Source organism: Triturus cristatus, chromosome 3_1 (assembly GCF_964204655.1).
Source record: "Triturus cristatus chromosome 3_1, aTriCri1.1, whole genome shotgun sequence".
Taxonomy (NCBI): domain Eukaryota; kingdom Metazoa; phylum Chordata; class Amphibia; order Caudata; family Salamandridae; genus Triturus; species Triturus cristatus.
In genome coordinates, this window is record NC_140583.1 from 1,003,489,108 (window position 1) to 1,003,514,975 (window position 25,868).

Here is a 25,868-nt window from a genome sequence, read left to right on the forward strand (position 1 = left end):
AAGAAGGTGACTCCTCCCTTGCCAATAATTAACACACGTATGTGCACAATCAACGATGAACTCAACCCTGCCTCACGAATTATCGGGCACATGCCTGAAAACTCACAAAGAGTGTGAATGCTTCTGCACGTGCACCATTGATGTTGAAACTCCTACATGCACTGCATACACTCCAGTCCTGTGCAGACTTAAACACGCTGTTCACTGGGCTAACAGTTTGCACTCAGACATTTGATGCACACTTTGCAGTGATGCCAATCGTGCCACGCACACCCAGTGATAATGTGCATAAGTGTTGATTTTGCACATAAGTGCCAGTAATGTACAAGGTCGTGAAGCTACTCACTGCCTGCAACCTAGTGCACATTCCTTCCGATTGTGAACCGACCAACAACGTGCACCCTTGCCAATAACGTGTGCAGTCCTGCATGAGGCACATACTTATCAGAGACGTGCACACACAAATTTGGTGCCCTATACAACACACACAGAGTAGAGCACACTTCTCTGTGCTGTCAACACGTTAGTGATGTGCACGTGCAGAACACTGGATAGTGCTGTGCATTCACCAGCAAGGTAGTGCCAATCAAACAAGCTGTTCACATTATTGTCGCAGTGCACAGACACGTGCATACATAGTGCAGCTCTTACTAAACACAGCCACTTTTCACGTGTGTGTTCTGGGAAGTAAAGCTAGTGGATGCGCACCGAGACGCATTCGTATGCACACATACATGGTAAAAAGCAAAGGCACGCACGCTAACATTAGAGAAAATACAATTGCATGTAGAGAATAGGTGGTAAACCACTGCACGGGTTTTGTGTGATTGAATGAATGAATGAATGAATGAATTTGGGATTTATATAGCGCATGGCTGCCCGGAAGCGTCCCAGCGCTGTGATTGTAGACCAACAACTGAGGGTAGAGGCTAAGAGGGAAGAGAAAGGTTATTGTGGGAAAAGGTGAGTTTTGAGAAGCTTTCGGAATTTCATATGATTAGGTTCAGACCGGAGTTGGGTTGGGAGAGAGTTCCAGAGGGTTGCGGCGACCACCGAGAAACGACGTCCACCAGTACGAGCTCTTTTAGTTCGGTGGACCTTGGCCAGGTTGCCTTGCGCTGACCGTAAGGGTCTGTTCGGGGTGTAGGGGTAGAGCATAGCTTTCAGCATTGGGGGTCCTTGATTTTGCATAGCTCTATGGGTGGTACAAAGGGATTTGAACTTGACCCTTTCGCGTATCGGCAACCAGTGCAGTGTCTTAAGGGCAGGTTTGGCTGAAGCTCTACGGGGGGTGCCAGTGAGTATCCTTGCAGCGGCATTTTGTGTTCGCTGCAGGACATTGAGCGTGGTTTCAGGTGCACCCAAAACAAGCATTGGCATAGCCAATAGGTCTCGCCTTTGGGACCTTATAAGTGTTTAGCCATGCAACAGTTGCATAACTAAACACTTATAAGGTCCCAAAAGCGAGACCTATTGGCTATGCCGAGCGGCCGTGGGGCCGCAAAAGTGAAAGTTGTCGCGGTAAAAGTGGCGCGCGCGCCCGCGCACATGCACTGTAGCCCTAGGCTGGCCGGGTAGCACTTTTTGAAGCCCTCTCAATAAGTCTCGCCAGTCCAGCGCATGCGCTGGGTCAGGCGAGACCTAAAAAGGGCATTGCAATAGTCCAATCTTGATAAGATTAGACCTTGCATAAGCATTTTCTGGGAGGTTGCGGGAAGTAGTGGAAGAATCTTCCTGGTGGATCGAAGTAGTCCAACACAGGTGCCGGCTGTTTTTTTGGCTTGTGTTGTCATGGAAAGATTCTGTTCCAGCCAGAAGCCTAGGCTTTTGATTTCAGTTTTAGGCTGGGGGATGGGTCCTAGGCATGAAGGCCATATAGTGGTGGGGAGGGATGGTGGTTGGTGTCCCAAGAGCATAAGCTCTGTTTTTGACCCATTGAGCTTGAGCCTTGAGTTAGACATCCAGGCATGTATACCTTCTAAGCAGTCATGAAGGTTTTTGATTTTTTCTTCCTCGAGTGAAAATGATACGATCATTTGGGTGTCATCAGCGTAGGTGACGGCTTTTATCCCAAATGGGGAGACCACATCCTCCAGGGGGGCCATGTATGTATTAAACAGTGTAGGGCTCAGTGAAGAGCCCTGGGGAACCCCACACTGGAGGGAAAGGATATCTGATCGAACGTTCCCTTCACAAACCTGGAAGGTACGGTTTTCTAAGAAGGAGGAGAGCCAACATAGTGCCGTGCTTCTCACTCCTAGTTCAGATAGTCGTTGTATTAAGATCTTGTGGTCCACCGTATCAAATGCAGCGCTTAGATCCAGGAGGATCAGTAAGACCGATCCCCCTGAATCCAAGATGCATCTAGCCTCCTCTACCACTTTCAGGAGGGCTGTTTCGGTCCCTTGGCCTGGTCGGAAGCCTGTTTGTGAGGGTCGAAGAAGATTATTGGATTCGAGGAAGGCTGACAATTGCTGGTTAACTGCCTTCTCTGCGATTTTACTCAGGCCAGGCAGGAGAGAGATCGGTCGAAGGTTGGATAGGTCTGATGGGTCAAGTCCTTGTTTTTTCTGTAATGCCTTGACTATAGCATGCTTCCAGCTGGGGGGAACCACTCCTTGACCCAGCGAGGTATTAATAAGGTTAGTGGCCAGGTGGGCTATGGTAGGTCCGACTTGTTTTAAGATTCGAATAGGAGCAGGGTCATTGGGGGAACCGCTTTTCAGGTCTGATAGGGCTTTCAGAAAGTCATCGTTAGAAAGTTGGTTAAAGCTGTCGAGGGTGGGTCTTGGGGAAGAGGGGAAGGGGGCAGCAGGGGGATTGCTGTCTGATTTGGGCGGGAGTGACTGCAGAATGTTAGTAATCTTGCTTTGGAAGAAGCCCGCTATTTGGTTGCATCTGGCAACTGAGGGTTGTTGAAAGGAGGGGGGGGTGGGTATTTTGCGCAGTTCTTTGAATATTTTGTAAGTCTCTCGGGATGAGCTAGATGCAGCTTTGATTTTTTTGTCAAAGAATGTGGCTTGGGCTGCTTTCCGTGCTGCTTTATAAATCCTCATTGCAGTTCTGTACTCTTCCTTGATAAGGGGGTCCCAGTTTTTTCTCCACTTTCTCTCGTGGATTTTACAAATTTTTCGTAGGTTCCTGAGTTCTTGTGAGAACCAAGGCGACTTAAAGGAGTTATTTTTCTTTTTTAGATCTTGTTTCGGGGCGATAATGTCCAGAGTGGACGTGAGCCAGCTAGTAAGGTTTTTATCTGCATTAACCGGGTCAGGAAGTGGCAGGGGAGCGGAGCGAATTAGCTCCCGAGACCAGTGCTCAGATGATATTTTAGACCATATTCTGTCGTATTCTCTGGGAATTCGTGTGTGGGCCTTTCTTACTTGGGTTTGCCAGATAAATGGGAGGAGAAAATGGTCAGTCCAGGGGAGAGGGATCGCAGGTCGGACCTCGGTTTTGGGGAGATTGGTGAAGAGAGGGTCCAAAAGATGACCTTTGATGTGCGTAGCCTCTGAGTTGATTAAATGAATATCGAGTGCTTTTAATTGTGAGGTGAGGTCCACAGCCGTTTTGTCTGTGTTGTCTTCGAAATGTAAATTTAAATCTCCTAGCACAATGAAGTTAGGGAACGAGATGCAGGAGGAGGTAATGGACTCAAGCAGTGAATTAGCAAAATTTCCTGGGCTGCCGGGTGGGCGATATATAAGAGTGCCCGTAAGTGATTTGTTAGGGGTTATCTGAAGAGAGAAATGGGTGCTTTCGCAATCCTCTATTTCTCCTTCTTGTAACCTACATACAAAGGAGTTTTTGTGGACAATTGCTAGTCCTCCTCCTATTCCCTTCTCTCTATTTTGATATTGTATAAGGTAGTCCTGGGGGAGCATGTTAACAATGTCCGCTTCGGAGTGAGATGTTAACCAGGTTTCCGTGAGGAATAGAATATCTAGTTTTGAGTCTTCGATCAGCATTTTGATCTCTACGGCGTGTTTAGGGGCTGATCTGCAATTCAGCAGCGCTAGGCTGATACCATTGGAAGGCTGGTGGGTGGGTATCTCTGCAGACTCCTCATGGGGCTTAGGAGATGGTAAGGCTCCAGGAGAGGGAGTTGCCGTGCTGAATTGAAGGAGGTAGTCACGTGAGTGTGTGATCCGGGGGCTGTGAAAAACGGGCATAGTGGATGGCCCTGTGCCCGGCCTGGCCCGGACGGGCACAGACGGGCTTGCCTTAGGCGCGCCTTCAGCGTCTGCTGCGCTTGCATGGAAAGCCCATATGGGGAGAGAAAAAGTGGGCGTGGCCTGACGTGTGGGCGTGGCCTCGCGTTCAAAGCGATGGCGGCCCTGGGAACTTGCCCCCGGTGCAGCGCTCGATCCGCTGACAGTGGGAAGCCTGGGGAGGTGCTCAGGACAGAGGAGAGCTCTGTATAGCTGAGAATGCTTTTTAAAATTAGCTAACACAATTATTACACTTTTAAAAAAGACGAGTGAACAAGCCTCCGGCTTCCGCCTCAGAGGTAAACAATCCTAATGAAGGCGCTCTCAATCAGCGCTTCTTATAGGTCCAGAAGTGGGCGTGGCCTGACGTGTGGGCGTGGCCTCGCGTTCGAAGTGATGGCGGCCCTGGGAACTTGCCCCCGGTGCAGCGCTCGATCGGCTGACAGTGGGAAGCCTGGGGGGGGTGCTCAGGACAGAGGAGAGCTCTGTATAGCTGAAAGTGCTTCTTAAAATTAGCTAACACAATTATTACACTTTTAAAAAAGACGAGTGAACAAGCCTCCGGCTTCCGCCTCAGAGGTAAACAATCCTAATGAAGGCGCTCTCAATCAGCGCTTCTTATAGGTCCAGAAGTGGGCGTGGCCTGACGTGTGGGCGTGGCCTCACGTTCGAAGCGATGGCGGCCCTGGGAACTTGCCCCCGGTGCAGCGCTCGATCCGCTGACAGTGGGAAGCCTGGGGGGGTGCTCAGGACAGAGGAGAGCTCTGTATAGCTGAAAGTGCTTTTTAAAATTAGCTAACACAATTATTACACTTTTAAAAAAGACGAGTGAACAAGCCTCCGGCTTCCGCCTCAGAGGTAAACAATCCTAATGAAGGCGCTCTCAATCAGCGCTTCTTATAGGTCCAGAAGTGGGCGTGGCCTGACGTGTGGGCGTGGCCTCGCGTTCGAAGCGATGGCGGCCCTGGGAACTTGCCCCCGGTGCAGCGCTCGATTCGCTGACAGTGGGAAGCCTGGGGGGGTGCTCAGGACAGAGGAGAGCTCTGTATAGCTGAAAGTGCTTTTTAAAATTAGCTAACACAATTATTACACTTTTAAAAAAGACGAGTGAACAAGCCTCCGGCTTCCGCCTCAGAGGTAAACAATCCTAATGAAGGCGCTCTCAATCAGCGCTTCTTATAGGTCCAGAAGTGGGCGTGGCCTGACGTGTGGGCGTGGCCTCGCGTTCGAAGCGATGGCGGCCCTGGGAACTTGCCCCCGGTGCAGCGCTCGATCCGCTGACAGTGGGAAGCCTGGGGAGGTGCTCAGGACAGAGGAGAGCTCTGTATAGCTGAAAGTGCTTTTTAAAATTAGCTAACACAATTATTACACTTTTAAAAAAGACGAGTGAACAAGCCTCCGGCTTCCGCCTCAGAGGTAAACAATCCTAATGAAGGCGCTCTCAATCAGCGCTTCTTATAGGTCCAGAAGTGGGCGTGGCCTGACGTGTGGGCGTGGCCTCGCGTTCGAAGCGATGGCGGCCCTGGGAACTTGCCCCCGGTGCAGCGCTCGATCCGCTGACAGTGGGAAGCCTGGGGAGGTGCTCAGGACAGAGGAGAGCTCTGTATAGCTGAAAATGCTTTTTAAAATTAGCTAACACAATTATTACACTTTTAAAAAAGACGAGTGAACAAGCCTCCGGCTTCCGCCTCAGAGGTAAACAATCCTAATGAAGGCGCTCTCAATCAGCGCTTCTTATAGGTCCAGAAGTGGGCGTGGCCTGGCGTGTGGGCGTGGCCTCGCGTTCGAAGCGATGGCGGCCCTGGGACAAGTGTGCACAAAACCCATACTTAAGATTCACGTACACGCTTGAAACTGAAATGCAAGTAGATAAGGGCGAAAAGTGAAGGACGGGTGGGAGGCCAGGGAGGGGGTGGAACAAATGGCCGTGAGTTTAGCGAGGTGGGAGGGAACAAAGCACACGGAAAACAAGTAGCGTGACACAAGAATAAAAGTTAAGCAAAGCATGATGAAAGGCGCAGCCACCATAATTACAGACAAGAATAAAAGTTAAACAAAGCATGATAAAAGGTGCAGCCACCATAATTACAGATAAAGCTCGGTTTGTTGGAAAGAAGCCATGCTCTTCTACGAGTTTCTCATGGCTCCTCGCCGCCTTTTGCCAGCAGCGCTGCATTTCACAGCCATGCATGAAAGATCACTGCGGGGCTTCTTGTTGGAGGCAAAAGCATCTTTGTAGCACAGCAGGCAAGTATGATCCCGAGCATGGGCTCTGCACGGAGGGCAAATAAACACCTATTACTTTGCTGCTGTGTTAGTGCAGTAAAATAGCGACCTCTATTTGCATTAGGGAAACCATATTAATTTTCTTGCTAATGTAAAAAGAGAAAAGTGTTTTCATGGACTGGTATCTGCTGCAGCAACCTCTGTGCTCAGTTACGACTCTGCGAGGCCAATTACCTACCAGAGGCGCGTTACTGATGGAGTTTGATCTGCATCATGGGAAATGTAGTCGTATTTAGGTGGCTGAGCGCGATGCTTATTCTGTGAAAATAAGTCTCATGCGCTATATCAGCGCCTCTTTACACATGCGAGAAGCAGAAATATGGTGAGAAAAAACACATATCCATCCAGAAGTTTGTCGCACGTTACGGACTGACAATTCAACATTGAAATGACCAGTCAATCCTTGCTCGTGTATTTTTTATGCATGGTCATTCTTTCGAATGGGCAGAATCTTTGGTAGAAGAGATAACAAGCTGTGAGGGAAGTGGGATTAGGGAGGGGGTGGCAAATGGTGAGCTCATTTCACGGCCGCTTTGATGTTCTCATCAAAGCGGCCGCGAAATGAGCTTTTGTAAACGGGGGATTTGAAAGTGCTAACTAGTGCTTTCAGGCTGCCAAATGGTGCGCGCGCCCGGCGCACATGCACTGTATTTGGAGGCCTGGAAGCACTCGTTTGCACTTCCAGATCCCCCTTTTACAAAAGCTCTCGCGAGAGCAGCGCTAAAGCGCTGTCTCAGACGAGACCTAAAAATGGTAGTTCTGCCCAAGTTTCTCTATCTATTTGTCAACACACCCATTGTATTACTGATACATTTTTTTTTTAAACTTAGGATGCATTTGCCAACACTGGTATGAGCTGGGAAGCAACCAAGAATTAGTTGGGATATACTCACTTTGCCATACACATGCAGAGATTTAAATGCACCTTACTTTTATCTATATTATTAATGTGCAGAGGCCCACTTCACACATTACTGGTAAGCACCGCCGGAGTATGTGCCACAGGCTACAGTGGAACATTATGACGCCTTCTCTATTCCACTCCAGGCCCTACTTTCACATATGAGGGAAGGGTTACAATGCACGAAAGTCAACACAGTCCATTCTACGATGAAAGCCTGGCAGGTACTGGGAGATTGAGTAGGGAAACCCCCCCCTATATGCACCAGTGCTACCACTACGCTATCACCCTGCAATGTTGATATCTAGAGAGGATACCACGCTGCAATTGCTCGCATGCACGGACCTACGAACTATGGGTGATGCCTACACTAATGGCTCCTTTGTGACCCTTGAAGACATTTCACATACCCGACACACACCCTTACTGACATTTACTTACTATCACCCTAGAGCTGCCCTGCGCAAATGCTATGCTCAGTTTCCAAGGGAACCACCGACATTAAATACATTGCAGACGCTAGTCACTAGTGACACTCATAGACACCTGATCACTAAACTATATAATGCGGCACAGACAGATAAACTGCAGACCCATGACAAGGCGCTGGAGGTCTGGAATGCTGTTCTTGAAATTCCAAGGAAGGTGGCAGATTGGAAGTTTTGCTGTGCGCAGTTGCATACCCTCACGTCTAACAGCAATTTGCCCATAATACATTTTAAATATTTGCACCAAATTTATTACGCACCTGCTAAATTATACTGATTTGATATGAGGGCAGGTGCAAAATGTGCTCGATGTGGGGCAGCAGAAGCGCACTTTCTACACCTAGCCTGACAATATTAGGCTCAAATTACAGGGGCACAAGTGGACTGTGATCATGGAGTGTGCCTACTTGTACTGGCTAAGAGCCTACAACCAGCCAGTTGTAAATTTGTGTCAGTGGCTCTCTTGTTAGCAAAGAAAAGAGTAGCACTCCACTGTGGCAAACGTGCAATACCCACCAAAGTGAAATGGCTGCTGGATATGGCATAATGTAAGTCTCAACTGGAATTGTATGCAGAAGAACTACCGGGTCCTTCCAGGCCTAAAGATATCTGGAGACCTCTAACAACATACCTGCACTCCACCCCAGATGAGCCATAGACGGTGATGCACCTTAAGAAATGGTAACAATTCCTGTTATATATCAATATTTGCACATGCACGTATGACATAGTATGGTAGATTTTTTCAATGAATAAGTATGGGGCACTGGTAAATGTGCTGTTGAGGTACTGTTGAATTGTGTTTTTTCTAAACACCAATGCAACTATTTAAAAACAGATGTCTGCTGAGGTTACAAAAGGCTAGTGTGAAGTTGTTTGTGAGTGCAGGAGACAGCCCCTATTGAAGTGCAAGTGTGGTAGGTGATAGCTGTACCCCACCTATCTTGTCAGGATGGCCTATCCTGCCAACAACCAGATGCCCTTTTTAGGTCTCGCCTGACCCAGCGCATGCGCTTGTCTGGCGAGACTTATTGAGAGGGCTCCAAAAAGTGCTACCAGGCCAGCCTAGAGCTACAGCGCATGTGCGCGGGCGCGCGCGCAGCGCTTGACGTGATTACTTTCACTTTCGCGGCCGCTTTGATGTTTACCGCGATCACTTTCGCATGTAGTTCTTTCCCTCGTGTGCCTCTCCCCTCGTACCATGCTGCTCTTTCCTCATGTCTATCTCCCTCAGCACTCTGTGTTGCTCTCTCGTGTGCTGCTTTTCCCTGCCTCCCCCAAATCCAGCTTTGTTTGTTTGATTCCCCCACTTGCTCCTCTTTTGAACATCCGATCCCCAATACCCGTGAACCTATGTTTAAAAATATTTTTTTAATTGGGTGCACGGCAGCTAGCACATGCGCTCTTGCTTGTCTTCTTTCATTTCTGGAGGAGGAATCTGCTCTACACATTCTTAGGCCCGGCGCTGAGCTGCTTGTGAGGTGCGTGACCCAGGCAACGGGCAAACATTGTCACTAGCGGACAAGTTACGGCATTAGGTCATGCCAGGTGAGCCTGGTAGGGGAAGGGAAATCCTTTAAAGAGTAAAACTTTTTCTATGGTTTTCCCTTCTCTTTTTGAAACTCAGGAGCAGCAACATTGTCGTGGTGTCACCAGGGCTTTAAGTGGAAGCTTTTTCAATATTATATACAAGCCATAGTTGCTGCTTATTTATCTTACGCAGCCAACAACCGTTGACAAAGCCAATAGTCCTGACATGTTGTAGGTATGATGTTACTTGTTGTATCATACATCTGGATGCAATAACAGAAACAGCCAAATACAAGTGGGGCAGCACACTATGCTATGCACAGATTTTTAGCTTACATGTTTTAAGCCATGGCCTTGATTACATTGGCCACGCCCCTTTGAGAGACTCCCCAGTTTTTTCATCCTACTTAATGAGCCGCTTGTCGTGTTAAATATTCAGGATGCAATGACAGAAGCAGCAAAATACCCGTCCGGCGGCAGGCACACTATGCTAAGCACGTTTTTAGCTTACATGTTTTTAAGCCACGCCCCTTTGAGAGACCATAAGGTTCTACAGGGCAGGTCCCTTAAGTACTTGTGGAAGCTGTTCCTTCCAGATCATCTAGCTAGAATCTTTCGATCTAGGAACCACAGCTTGCTCTCAATTCAGTCATACCACCGCAAGAAGTTTGGTGGCAGGACCCTACACATAAACACCAGGATCATCCCATGGGAGCTCACTCCCAGTGCATCTTTGACTGGAAAATTACTTACTAAAACTCATAAAAACCCTGTTTTTTGTGAAACCCATTGTTCACTTCCATGCAGGTGGCCACTTGTGTTTACTAAGGCTTGGATTGTTTGGATGCCTAAAAACCAGCAACTACACTCGTGGCGCTTCCGATTCTCAAAAATGTTACAACTTCACTATCGTCTATTCATTATAATTGCTGATTTATACTGATGTCATCTGTTAGTAGTGCTCTGAGGCTACATTAGGTAGGGTGTAGCTCTGTATTCCCCCCCCCCAAATTTTTTTTTATTAAGATGATAGAGAAACTTACTTTGCTGTGAAAGGGGGACACAAAGACCTGTTTGACATTTCCATACTTCCCTAAGAATTCCCCAATGGATGAATCACCCTAAAAATTGCACCAGTACCAATGCCTAGAAATGTTTATGTGAAAACAAGCATACAGTAATCATAAACGTTTTGCTTTTTCCTTGTAACTTTAATGATGAACTTGATGTCAACTTGCAGTCATTGAGACATTTGATGAATGCTATTCTTATATATTGCTGCCCCCACCAATGGCCCAACTTTTCTGGGGGTTCCATCTTTTGATTTCTCACGATTTCCTGTTTTGGCTCCAATCCCCAGAATGGCACTATTACTTGTGAGTACATCTCTTTCAAGTTCGGTGAAGCCCTGTGCATCTTTTTTTATGTTGGCTGTCTGTGAAGTGTGTCTAGTCCGTGAAGTGTGTCTTGTCCTGTTGTGTTTTTTTTTTTTGTGTTATGTCTGATTTAGGGCCTTCCCTAGTACTCAGAACGGTCAGTTGTCATTGTCTCCCGTAAGTTTCTAGAGTATATAATTGCATCCTGTTATGTAACTCGCTCCTCCTTCCATTCTGTGCTTTCTGCTTCTGCCCACTCAAGTAGTTTGCCCTTCTAACAGGCAATCCTAGTTGCACCGGCTGTTCTCCAAGACATGGCTAATCTTTTTTGTCAAGTATCAAAAAGGGTGGGACCAGGTAGTTTGCACAGGAGTCTTTTTGAAAAATACATTTTGGTTCCCTGAACAGCTACTTTCGGGCAATAGCTTGTTCCCCACTGACATACTAGTAACTGGTAGCATCATCATTGGGTCTTCCCTCTACCAGGAGGGCATTTCTCAAAGCAAAACGACAGTAGGGTATCCGTAACAAGTAGGTAGTGATCTAAAATTACCTCCTGTCGCAATGCAACAGGAATTTCTTAAAACATAGGCAGGGATAAGGTTTAAAAAGAGAGGACATGTCTAGGGAAATATAAGGTGTCTCACATCAACATACTTATAAGGTCACCATGTTTCAGCCTACCTGCGCCTATACAGGTCGATGGCTTTCATCAGGACCATTAGATTGGATGGATCCCTTTTCTGAGCCAGTCGGGACACTATCCCCTGGCTTGGAATGTATCAGGTATGTTCACTCTGTGAGTGTTGGAGAAAACACTGTTCTCCTCTAGAAAGAGAACAAGCATTGACATAGCCAATAGGTCTCGCCTTTGGGACCTTATAAGTGCTTAGCCATGCAACAGTTGATGTTGTTGCACAAAGGATATTGTGCTGCATAACTAAATACTTATAAGGTCCCAAAAGCGAGACCTATTGGCTATGCCAATGCTTGTTTGATACTGACTGGCAGGAATACACAAAGATTAACTGCCAACTACACATAGTCCTGTGACCTAAGCCAAAGGCTGCAGGAACTAAATTGTTAAGACAAGAAAACACAAACTTTCTAAAAGCACCATTTTCAGAATTGTGACTTAAAATTCAACATTGCCTTTTAAGAGTATTTTAAATTACAATTCTCTAGAGAACAAACATGACCTTTCTACCTGTTCCCAGGCAAATGTTATCACTTATTAAATGTAATAAGGCAAATCAATGGTATCTTATGAAAGAGGTCGGTCTTGCAGTAGTGAAACACACATTTAAGAGTTTTGACATATGCATTAAAGTGGAAGGTTTAGGCCCGGCAAATGGTTTCTTTTGCCAGGTCGAAATGCAGTTTAAATCTGCACACAGGCTGCTGTGGCAGGTTTGAGATATGTTTAACATGGCTAATTAAGTGGGTGGCACCATAAGTGCTGTAGGCCCACGAGTAGCTTCAATTTACAGGCCATGGGTGCATGTAGTGCAACTTTCTAGGGACTTACAAGAAAATTAACTGCCAATTGGGTGTAAGCCATTATTACCATGTTTAGAGGAGTGAGCACAATCAGGATGACAGGTGTAATAGCGATAATCAACAAAAAAAAGGAATTAATTTAACTGAAGAAACTCTCACAGCTGAAGAAATCCAAACCTGGCATTGGCACTATCATACTGTCAGGAATCAAATTAAAATTATGCCCAAACTAGTTTAGAAGTATATACGTTTATAAGGAAATTGAAGCTGATGAAGGTTTCCAAGGAGAATAAAATGAGGACACCAATGACTATGGGTAATGTTAAAGAACGTAATTTGCTTCTGTTTTAATACTGATGACAGAATTACCAGAGTTGGAAAATTAGGTTTTGGGTAATTAAATAATTGCAAGTGAAGGACAGGTCATAGAAGGGAAGGGCTTGCTCGTATTGGGTGAAGGTGAGACTGCATTTAAACCGAAATCAAGGTTGGTAATGCAAACTCCTCATGAAAACATATATGTTTGCGGAAGTGGTAATTAAGGAATTGTACAGCATGCAGGCCAACATTGCTAGAAGAACTACAAGCCCAAAAGAGAGAGAAAAAGTTTATAAACAAACTAAAATTAGATTGAGCGAAAACAAAAACTGTGTGATAAGAAGCTCCTATTCAAGGTAGAAAAGTTGGTAAGCCCAGAGAAATGTACATGACAGAAGCCTATATTCTAATTAATGCTACTACGTGTTAGAAAAAAATTGATAAGTCAGATTACTTAAGGGTTAAGGAAGAATTCTACAGCGATTTGTATGACTGGAGACTGGAGGAATTTATAAGCTGGGATGAATACAGAATCTTGATGACTCATCATCGGAAAATACAGATTTTCTATTTGATTTCTAAAGTACATCAGTATCCTATCTCCCATGCCTGATAAAGCAAATTATTGCATAACCTGGTTTTTAGCTCGAGCCTATAGTGGCAGCGCTCATGCGCTGCTCGCTTTTCGAGGCATGCAGTTATCCAGTATGGAGTGGGAGCTCCATGGAAACTCCGCCCACTCCCCGCCCATGTTTTTAATTAGCTTGTGTCATTCTCTTTCGTAAATTCTGTCTTCTGATTGATTATGAGGCTTGTTAGTCCCTCCTTATTATGCCATGTCGTCATTTGAATCCTTCCATGGCTACTTGCCCCTTTACTTTGAGTGTTCGACTATAAGGTACGTGATATTTAGTGCACTATATTTTTCCCCTCCCCCGCCCGCACTCCCGCTGCTGTGCCTTTTCGCCCCACGCATGCACTCCCCGTTTGCAATGATTGTTGTTGTTAACGGTTCATAGGATATAATAGAAGCAATAAAGCAGCATATAAATGACACGGTCTGGGTCCACGGTGTTTGACTCTGTGTGTCTTCTCGTACAGCGCCTTCCCACTCTTCGGAGCCTCTCAGCCTTTACTGCGCTTCAACAATCCGCCAACATAATATGAGAGAGGTCTTGAAAGTTAACAACCAAAACAGGCTCGAGGCTGATATACACACATGCCTTATTAAACTGCCTCCTTCACCTGGCATATGTAATATCCCACGCACTCGAAAAACATAAAAGAAAAGCGAAGGAAACTGTTCGCCTGCAGCCACAGCTACCACAGAAAGTACCTTGCTTCCTCTTATACAACAATCGCGTCACACGGAGACGGGGGTCACTTGATTTACAACAATGAGGGGGGGGGGGGGGCAGTAACACGAGCGCGCTGGGGATAGAGTTTAACGTCAGTATATTCGACTAAAAAAAATCTAAGCGCACACATTGCCGCCTCCCAGAGGCCGAGCGCCGGGATTACATAGGCCCTCTGTGTCGTGTGTCACATGACTTGTCTGTTGCCGAACCAAGGAGCCCTGACGACAAGAGAATGCAAGGAGGACACAAGTCTGTCGGGTTCACGGAGTACTTGCTCACAAGATATGAAACGCCCGCCGACGTTTATAGTAAAGAGAATTAATTGTCAGAAACGAGTACAAACCCCTGTCAGTGCCATGAAAGACGGCTACTGTCCCGGCGAGCAGCGCTGCCAGGCGCCGCCCTTCACTGGCCCCTCAGGCGATGCAGAGCCGGTGTATACGCGAGCTGCACGAAAACATTGACCAGATTATTTTAAAGTTTATTGTCGGAGTAGGCCCAGACCTGGCCAGAACTAGCGTTCTCGCTTCCTAAGATCATAATTACGGTCTCATTTCCAAATAAAAGTACTATGCGCAGCCGTCGAAGTGCATTAAAAACAAGTGCTTGCACTGCAATAGTTCTCGCATTTACGCAAGTTTGAGATATTGGCATTGTAAATGATAAGGCCGTTCATTAAGGTTCTGGGTTTTAAAACATAAATAAATTTGCAATGCCAATAGCTTAAACTCGCGTAAATGCGAGACCTATTTGCATTGCAAATGCTTGTCTTGTGAAGCCCTCGCTTGGCTTCGGCATACTGTAAGTAATAAAAAAGTCGGGGAATAAAAAACATGTCTTACCAAAGAAGCGACCTCCTTGATCTTCACGGCTATAAGAAGAGGATGTGGGCCAGTTCGCTCTTTATATCCTTGTACTCGGAGAAATCAAATCAAATTGTGTCATTGTTTGCAGAAACTAATACGCGTCATCAGCATTTTCAGATGACAGTCAACTCCCTCGTTAAAGGCATGTGGAAACAGGCAGTAATGTAAATGCCAATTTTGTTGACTCAGTCTTTTTCTGAGGTGTGTTTGAGACACCCACTCCACTCTAAGATGCTTTCGCACACAACAGCTATTGCCAAACTGGAGTCTTACGCTTATGTTGCCTGTGTTAACTTATTATGCAACATTTCCCCCACTTGGAAAATGTTTCGAGAGCCTGGAATTTAAAAAGCAGCCTGTTGTCATACAGTGATTGGCTCTCCAGGATGCAAAGACAGGGTTCCCTTTACACATGCTTTTCATTTCCTTCCTGGCAAAACTCCAGAACAACTTAACTCGCTCTCTTTTTACCAAAATTGAATTTTCCTTTTGCCATAGGATGGAAGACTCCAAGTAAAACAAGCATTTGCAATGCAATAGGTCTCGCATTTGTGAAGGTCAGCGTTTTTGGCGTTGAAAATGACAATGTTTTTTACTTTTGTCTTTTTATTTGCAGTGGAGTGATTACATTTGCATAGCGCTATTGCCATTTGTTAGACTTTGTTGCACTTGAGAACCTGGAAATAGGTTATAAGGGAGGGGAGACAACAGTGATATGCTGCATAAAAAAGCGTACATAGGTAATGCAAGATTAATTAAAGCATGTGAAATGTAACCAGGAACAACATGGTTACTTTAAATGTTTTGGTTAATTAGAGCCAAATGTACTTTACCTCCAGCCCAAAACTTCTCACCTATAACTTAATGCGTCGAACTACTGCAGCAGCAACTGTCTCAAACTGTTGATTCACGATAAATAAGATGATGAGGGCAGCTATGTTAAAGAAGCGGGAGGGGGAAGTGCAACACACCATTGTCTGATGAGATGTAAATGTCGTGTGCGCCCTTGGAAGCCTCTGATGAGTTAGGGGGGGAGGGGGGTGTGAAACTGTGCCTGCAGCCTAACAAACTAGGCTGCCAACTTTACCCTGGGGAACCGGGTTGTGGTCTTGGTGTGGACTGGTTTACAAACATGTGAATGTTAAAAAATAAATGTAAACCTAAAATAAATATTATTAAATAATGATTATAATTATTATTTTGAGTTTTATATAGCGCTAGCTAGATCCAAAGATAGCATAGCACTAGCTAGATCCAAAGGTAGCATAGCACTTTACATGTTATGTGATAATAATGCCATACCAGTGAGAAAGCCGGATTCTCGTTTCTACTCAATTATCTATAAGAACCCACTCAGGCCGCCAGGATCTTTTTACTTGCTTAATAGCGTAGAGGGAAGAAACACAATTATCAGAACGTATTTACCGCAATTTGACATTATTCGTAAAGGATGACTTAAAGTCCGGGAAGTTGACCTTTTATTATCAGCAAAAACATCTGAATATATAGACACCTCAATACCAGACACAAAAGATAAATGGGAACTAACACAAATGCTACTCTACGAAGTATCCGCATTCGACTAAAGATAAAAAGGATTACAGCTTCTAAAAGTATCAGGTATAAAATGGCTATTGTGATGTCAACTTTCAAAGTCATTAATCAAAGCATTTCTGCCCCTACTCTATTCTAAAGTGACATCCCTACACAACATTCCCTTTCAGGTGAGGAAAGCATAAAAGGTGTCAGCAGTGAAACTTCCTAAGAAGTCTTCACTTAATGAGAGCTCGATCTATAGTGCTCCTTCTAGCCTCCCTCCTAAGTCTCGTCTGCTCAACCCACGGGGCACTGTCCCTAATACGAAACCCCAAAATCTTTGTACACGCCCTTCAGCACACCCCTTCAGACAGGTCTTCCTTCTGTAAATTTCCATCCAGACTTTTTCATCTTCCTTTGTTCATTAAGTCGACCTTGGGTCCCAGGCTTCTTCCGTACTAGGAGTTGCGATTTCACGTTCCAATTCACTCCCCTCCAGTCTGCTCCTTCTATCTCAACTCCTACAACAAAGACTTATTCTAACTAACGAGCTAAATGTCCTTGCACCTGCAACAAAAACAGAGACCGGAAAAACCCTCGCATCACAAAGTTTTACATTTCACTGCAATTTAAGCTTTGACTTAAATCCCTGTCAGCCTAATAAGCAAAGATAAAATAAGGAACGAAGAGGCCTTCTCTTTACATAGTCAATTAGGCCTTGCAAAATAAAACGCATTACAATCATTATTTCAGCATACCTATACGTGAGCAACCTAAATTCTAACTTTTAACATGACCTACAATTATTTAATACATCACATCATTGCAGAACCAAAACATTAAACGTAATACAAATACATTTCATAATAACTGATGGCGTTTATTTCTCTCAAGGCCTGATTACATTTCTACATCTCTGTATCAATGAATATATTTCTATGATAATTCTAAACACTCTTGAATTATATACGGGTGCTGACTAACAGTGAATATGGTGCACCCCTACAAATCTGAACACCAGTGACGCTCTCTCAGTTCCCCCCTTTGATGACAACTGTCATCACATCATCTCAATCTTATTTCATCCTGAAGAAATCCATCTAAACTGAAGTGGTAGCCATCCTGCTCTGTCGGAAACCCTCCATTCTTTTAAGGTCCTGATATTGGCTATCCTGTATATGCGCCATTCGTCTTTCATGCGCTCTGAGAGTCCTCTCAGCCCTATTTCCTCTGTACCACTTTAACGCTCTTACACGTCCCCACTAACAGATCAGGCAGACCAGCACAATGACTATTGGCTTCAGCACGTATCCGAGAACTCCTTTCCCCAAATCTGCAAACCAGTTTCCTACGTGCCCAAATCCCTTGCCAATCTTTTCCCACACATTCTCCTCCGCCAAACTTGCAATCTCTTGGAGAATCGTAGTAATGTTAACTATATATTTCCTCAACTCCTTGCTATTGTCTGGAATATACGTGCAACATTCCTGAACTTTCAACAATTTACAGACTCCGCCCTCTTTTGCCAATAATACGTCTAATGCAAGACGGTTTTGCAAAGCCATCTTTCTTATCGATAACATCTCTCTCTCTGAGAAGATTGTGTTTGTAATCCAATTTACCAATAAGAGCAATCAGATTAAAAACATAATAAATAGAAATTGGAAGCTCCTCAACGCTGAAAGGGAACAGTCCTTCGATAAACCATTATTCGCCTTAAGGTGGAATAAAAATATACGCAATTACTTAGTTCACACCTATAAGGCAAGCGAGGAATATGACCAACGAAAAAGCAGTAGGCAACCATAACTGTGGGACATGCTCTGTCTTTGACAACTGTATAGTGTCCAAAACTCTTGATTTTAATGGAACCCTTTTAACTACGAACACTTTCAACAACTGTCTGACAACAATTGGGTGTATCTTTTCATCTGCCTATGTGGCCTAGACTACATAGGCGAGATGGGCTGAGAACACAGATTGAGATTACTAGAACATGAGTCAGCATTACGCACGAAAAAGGAAAATGCGCCACTTGCTGATCACTACTCCAAACTAAATCATAGTTGTGATGATTTTAAGTGGTTCATTTTAGAGAAAATAAAAATTAATAGACGGGGTGGAAACATAGATAAGAACAGAAAGAAAAGAGAACAATGGCATAATGGAAACTGGATACCATTAATAAAGGCCTGAACTCGAGAGAAGATTGGATGTCATTTATTATATGATCAGGTTTGCATCTTCTGTCAATATTGTTACCAGTAAATAGGATAAGATATATGTGTGGGTACCCATAAATTTGGCATTTGACATGTCTCCGCCTGATTTTATCGATCTTGTATGGAACTATGTGGAACACATACAAAGGGTAGTGGTTGAAAATCGAAGATGTAGTTTCAGACTTCACAGTTTTAAGTTAAATCCGTGGGAGTATAGACACTCCAAGATGGCGACCAGCCCCCTCTGGATATTTTTCCAGACGAGGTTGGGTGGACTGCTTTTATGTCTACTCTCGAACCGGAAGAATAGACAAAAAAGTCTTCTTCTTCCGGTGAAGCATTTGGGGATTGGCTGGTTCACATAGGCCATCACGGAATGCAAGGACCGCCCATAGGGACAAATATTACAACAGGATAATCAGAGCCATTTGCGAATCATTCTGCTCGCTATGGGAACATGACCCACTTATCCGGCGCAAGGTATGTACAGAACGTAGGAGGGGGTCTTGTTAAATTAAAGGACAACAAGTAACAGAAGGAGATGAGGAAGGGAACGCCAGGTTAAATCAATGTGGTTTTTCTTTGGCGATTCGTTAATTAAGAGTGAAATCAGAGTGATATTTATGTCGCACTATATGGTTTTGTAGGAAATACTATCTATGCCTTTTCCCGGGTTCCCCAGTTAGGACTGGATAACAGGTATCTTTTCCTCTATAGAACAATATGAAACAGGCAAATACGGGTTAAACATATTTATCGAACTTTCTGGGAGAGGCAAACAACTCACACGTCCCCGATCGTTCAGTACTATGTGGCCATCTCTCTGTGGAATAGGAACCGTAGGGCACAATTTAAGATTTATTGTCGAAATAGGAGATCCTATTTACTTTCTACTTTATTTAATTTATTTTGTAGCTCCATCAAGTGGGGAAAAGGGGCAAGCCGCAAACCTAAAAAATAAAGAAAGAAGAAAAAGGAATCGTAAAAATCTTCGGCAGACCCGTACGTACGAGGTAGGCTTACCCTAGTCTCTGAGATTATTTTTAAAAGAGAGATCTAGACGCTGAGTTTAGGGGCATAGGGTTGATATACTCAGTCCCACACTGTATTTTTATAGATTTCAATATACCACAAGAGCGTGGGGAAACTTGAAAATAAGGAACCAAACTGACTAGAAGCTCCGACCCACATAGAGCATCAGGTGAGAAAGTAATGACACGAGAATATATGAGGGAGCGAGATATATGCACAAGAGCAAGATTAGGAATTCATCCTTGAAACCCCAAATAGGAGTTTGCATTATTTAGAGTATGTTTAAGTCCACAGATACGTCCCGCAAATTGATGGAGAGGTCGAAAAGACAGGGAATGATAGTATTGTGTCTTCTCAAGGATTGGATGAAAGAGGGCATCAACCTTGAGAACCATCTCACCTCTATGTTGATTTATGACGAGGTGAGAATTATGGACATCCCATTAACATACAGTACTGTTGCAAGCATGCTTGTAGCTGTATGCCACACCCACTCAAAAATGATATTTATGATCAGGTGGGATGTATGTAACCAAAGGAGTACAACAATACAGGAGAGATTGAGTGAATGGGTATTTAAATATGCAAATATCCAGGTAATATGTTCCTGCATCCCACAGTCAGGAAAGGTAAAAAAAAGAGTGGTTCTAAGCTATACGCACAAGAGTGTGTGCAATTGGAAAGGAATTGTAATATGTGTGTCCCAGGGGGTGGTTCATACCACCGCCGAGAATGCCCACATTTTCATAGAAAACTGTGTTTTTTTCTATAGAAAATGCTTAGTATAGAAACATTGGAACTCATTTACTAGTGAGAGGTATAATGTGGGATATGGACGAGTGTTATACTATTGTGATGTAATATCTATTGTTATAGGATGATTGTAAAATGATATATAAGTAGGAAATTGGATTCCAGACACAAACTCAAATATGTGTTTTACTACACACGTGTGCTGACCTTCTTCTGGCAATACCAAATAAGTTTGAGAGTCACAATAAAGGTCTTGAAAAAGATGGTATAAATTGAAAGATCCCGTCGAAACCCGTCGACGCTCCATGTCGCTTAATCACACAATCTGTGGAGTGACTGGAACCACAGATTACCAATAAGTTGTTCAGCATTGGGTTCTAGCCATTATTGTTTTGAACACGGATGTGTAGTTTTTAATGACAAAGTGTGCTTTCTTTTGTATGTTCTCTTGTAAAATAGATTATGCTGTGTGATTATTGTGCAATTGCCTTTTTTAACTATTTGAATAACTGGGTCTAGGACCCATCAGGTTATATTAGTATTCCTGTGATCCCATTAAGAAATAATTGGGATATTGTTATGTATTGAATTGTTTTTAACTTATGAGCTAATGAGTATTTTCTATGAGTATGATGTTTTTTACTATTAATAAATGGATCTATTTTTTACTTTTGGGCATTCAGACCTTGGGCTTACTATAATACTTCCTTGGTGTGCTTGGCAAATGAGGAGTGGTATGAATCTGTGAGGTCTTGATTGGTGCAAGACAGTGTGGTGATTAGTGCAATCAAAAGTTATAGCTCTGAGAATCAAATCCAAAGGAAACCTTCTCTTTTCGAGAGACTCGTAATTACTCCCTAAGTCCTTAAATTCAATGGAATATGTGCAGCAGACAAGGACAGTAATCCTTCCAGCTCCAAATCCTGATGAAAAGTGACCAGGAGATAGATAAAGCACTGGAAGGAGCCTGCTGAAAAGGCACTTTCTCTCTGTTGGAAAAATAAGGTAAAAAAAAAAAAAAAGGTTCTAGCACAAAAAACATCTCTAAGGGCCAGTTGGAGAAGAAAATCTACTCAAAAAGCCTCTCAGTTGCTTCTTGAGCACAAAAGCTGCTCAAGCGGTCCATTTGTAATTGCGATCTGCACTGCACTCAAGACTCTAGCCAGGACTAAAGCCTGCTGTACTGGAACCGCTTTCGGACCAACTTCTTTCACTTAACCACTTATAGCCAAACAACTTGGTGCTCCTGCAATACATCAGTTGCGACCTCAAAGTTAGACCTAGATGGCCCTTGATGGACCTTCAAATCCTCTGTTCAAGAACACCATATCTCTGCTTGAATCACACCATCCTCACTGTTGCCATCAACTATCTCACCCTCTTCGAAATTCACAGGTACTCATCGTAATCTAGTCTGTGTCCATGTGACATGCCATTTCAAACATCCCAACACCAATTGTATCGCAGCTCTCCATTCCCTACACCACCATCCCAAAATTGAAGGAGATTGAATTTGTCCAATCTTCTGCCAAGGGGCGTTACCAGACCCACTTATCGGCCAGTGTCCAGCACCGTCCCAGAGCCAGATGCACATGCCGAGCCCTTTCTTTGGATCAGGCTCATGAGGCACACAAGTCCCACCTAGCTGCTGCAGCAGATGCAGCCCTGACATACGCTACATGTCAGCTTCCTCTCCTTCTTCACCACTTGTTTTCTTTGTATCTCCTTATATAGAGGTGTCTTCTGTGAGTTGCCGCTATTTGCTAATTACATCCACTTTTACTGCTGACTGGGCGTCCCCCTCCTGCTTCTCCTCCTGGCTCCTAGTTCCCCCTCCTCATCCAGGCAGTCACACAGGAATTGTAATATGTCCCTTACCCAGGGTACGGCCTGAAATTTGACTCCAGCCCTCGTACACAGCACAGTGGCATGGCCTCTATACTCCAATCCTCACTTTTGGCCCTAGCTACGCTCTCCTCTTTGATGCCTGCAGAGGCATTCCAGACCTCCATGCAAGCACTCCACCTACCAACTGCCTTGCCCCACCTCTACACATGCTGCCTTATTGACTGCTGTGCCTGCCTCCATCAGCCTATAACTAGCTTCCTCACACTTCCCAGAGTGCTCAATCGCCACTCGACTGGACCCATTAAGCCATACAATTTTTTTCTGCATACTAAGATGAAGGGGGTTTGTCACCCGCACATTCCCCCACCAGCTACGACCCATGAGTCCTCCTAACCTTTTGTCAGGGTGGCGAAAAAGCTGCCACACTACCAAACCCTCTGCTGACCTCCTTATGGGCCTAGCCCATTTTTGAACCCATTCCCATGCAGCATGCTTGACCTTCACAGGTCATTACAACCTGCTTCCCTCAGAACTACCAATGTCTCCACCAACGCCCTAGCCTAATAGGCTGCTAATTCTTTAAATACCCACTTAACCTACTTGGCTACTCTTTATTCTTGTCTCCCTGTGGGTAACTTTTCTAGTGCTACTACTCAACATAAAGAGGACCCATTGACATCCTTAACCCTCCTACATTATCCCACACAAACCCCACCCTCAAAGAGCGTCCACCAATCCTGTTTGTTCTGTCCTCTGGACCTCATCAACACACTCGAAGGAGCCGAGGGGAAGAGCTGTGCTTATCACCTCCTTCCAAACCCCCATTCTGGAACACTGTCACACTAAAGACCTGTTACGCTCGGACCGAACATAATGAGATCAGTTAGGTGTTTCTAACAGTTTTCTATCATGAAAAGATGAGCGTTTTTTATTTATTTTAAAACAGACATTGTTAATCTGAATTGTTTTTAATTTTAAGGGTGTTATGCTTGTTACAATTTATAGCTTATACTATGGGCTTCTTAAGTTTTCTACCACAAGCTGTTGCTTTTATTTTCGGTTTGGAAACACATTCAAGATCTTCACGAAAGATAAAATGGGTTTTATTTTACAACCTATCTGAGGCAAAAAAAAAATCTATACCACCATCACCACTCCTCATCAGTAACAGTAGGCAACTGTACACCCAGCCTGCCACTTGCCTGTGGCCTCCAGTTCCTGCTTGTTCTTGACTGATCCATTGACATCGCTGCTTTGTGAGTTTTCCTGTGCGGGTTTTTCCGCCTGGGTTTTCCCACTCACTTTTCTTCCCGCCAACAGAAACTCTGCCCACTCTAGGACCTAATTAAAGCAAGCCTCAGTGTGATCACATCAATAGACGAATGGATGCCTAAGCTGCCACTTGCCTGTGATCTCCAGCTCCAGCTTGTTCCAGGCTGATCCAGTGACACCGCCGCTGCCCAGGTTTACCTGACCAGGTTTTCTCACTCACCGTTCTTCCAACCAATAGAGGCCTCATGCACCCCAGGACCAACTAAATGCAGGCCGCAGCATGACTGCGCAGCAGACATGCGCAGTGGTCATGCTGCTGGTGGGCTGAAGGCGCAACATAGTCAAGCCCGCCAGCATCCATCCATGCCTGGACTGCACCCAGCACTATAACCTCTGGCCCTCCTGCCCCCTGACGATACACCATTGCTGAGCTCTACACCCTCGATCCTGGATGCCTCAGCAAACACTGCCATCGCACCCACTCTCCATATTAGGTCCTTTACCTGCACCCACTGCCACTTCACCTGCCACAACACACACACTAGCCCACCAAGCAGCCTCACCCCAAAAACACCACAGACACCACCTGAACAAAAACACCAACTCAAATGCACCCTTCTCAACAAACGGTCACTAAGCAAGCATTCCATTGAATTATGACACCTCATTGCCACCCTCGTACCCAATGTTGTCTTTATCACCGAGATCTAGCTCAACCCTGTTAGACCTGGCATCCTTGGTGTGGTTTCCCCTGACTTTTTGCTTCTACCTCCTGTATTTTTTACACTGTGCTGGTTTTCGTTTTTGCTGGTTTAGATGCTTTGGGCACTTTGCCACTGCTGATCAGTGCCAAAGTGCAAGTGCTCCCTGGTTAAATTGTTATTTTAATTTGTTATCCATGATTTGCATATTTGTTTTACCAGTAGGTCCCTAGTAAAGTGCACTGAGTGTGATTCAAATGCTACTAGTGGCCCAGCAGCACTGACTGTACCACCCACATGAGTAGCCCTAAAAAGGTGTCTAAGGCCTGCCACTGCAGTGCCTGTGCGCAGTTTGTTAACTGCCACGTTGTCCTGGCCAGTGTACACACTTGCCAGGCCTGACCCTTCCCTTTTCTTACACATTGGACACCCCAAGGTACCCCCCTGGGCAGGGTGCAGTGTATGTGAAAGGTAGGACATGTACTAGTGTGGGTAACATGTCCTGATAGTGAAATACTGCCAATTTTGTTTTTCACTATTGGAAGGCTATCTTGCCCATAGGATAGTATGGGGAATGCTGTATGACATGTTCACCTGCATATCTCCCCATAGCAGCAAGATAGAAAGTTGGAATCTGGTATCCCTGAACTCAGAATTTAATAACACATCTTTTAGGGAGGATGGTTTTTCAATTCTTAGTTTGGAAATAGCACTTTTAGAAAGTGGCTATTTTCTTATTCACCCTTTCTGTGTGCCCCTGTCTGTTTGTGAATTGACTGTCTGGTTTGTGAGTGACAGGGGCTGGGGTGGATCCAGGATGCACTAGGTTGAATTGACCTATCTGCATGTAGGGTGGTAGGAGGAGTAGCACCTGGGTCTGAATAGTGCTGTGCCTCCATTTCACAATGCTGGCTCCACCTCCTGCAGATCGTCTGATGGCCCTGGCCCACACTCACTAAGGAAGAAGATGTACACTGGGAGAGTGCACCCAGAACTGGCTTGGACTAGGACCAGGACCCCTCACACATGAAGAACAAAGACTTTTGGGGTATAAATATCTGAGCTGAAACCCCTAAACTTTAGACTAGGAAAAACTTTGTGATCAAAAAGGAATCCCTGCCAAAGAAGAACAGCCCGGAAGACTGAGGAAAAGTGCTGCCATTGCTGTATGTCTGGGAGCTGACCTGCAGTTGCTGTTATTGCTGTGGAAGAGGACTAAGGAACTTTCTACTGTGTGCTGTGTCCCCCTACTTGAAGAGGAACTGTAGCTGTGTGCGTTGTCCCTCTGAGGTGAACCTGTCTCCAAGGGCCTGAGAAGAGCTGGCCTCCTGTTGAAAACTCGGGGATACAAAAGTTTTGCCAAAGACTCCTACAACTCACCCTGCATCGTTCTCCGCTGTTTCTGCTGTCTCTGTGGATATTTGTGTGCCCTCAGGACGTCGTTGGTGTCGCCGTGAAGCCCGACTTGCTTGCACGCTTGTCTGCTCACTACAAGTCTTCACCATCGGCCCCTGATCGCCAGAATTGCTGTGTGTTTACTTTGGATTCACTGCCGCAACTCAAGCTGTGTGCCCGAGGCAGGGTCTGCCCACGAGAGCACTTTGCCGACATTCATCGCCACCAGCATAGAGCCCGCAGACGTCATCACCGAGCCACACTGGTATTGGCCCCAG

General features: G+C 45.0%; 1 protein-coding gene across 1 annotated transcript in view; it reads right to left on the reverse strand.

Moving 5' to 3' along the window:
• LOC146861401 (interleukin-18-like) overlaps positions 1 to 14,845 on the reverse strand; it is a 420,014-nt gene extending 405,169 nt beyond the window's left edge. The window contains exon 1 of the mRNA XM_085645708.1: positions 14,808 to 14,845. The gene's annotated coding sequence lies outside the window, so the exon portion shown is untranslated. The remainder of the gene's footprint in view (positions 1 to 14,807) is intronic.
• Between the last annotated feature and the right edge of the window lie 11,023 nt (positions 14,846 to 25,868).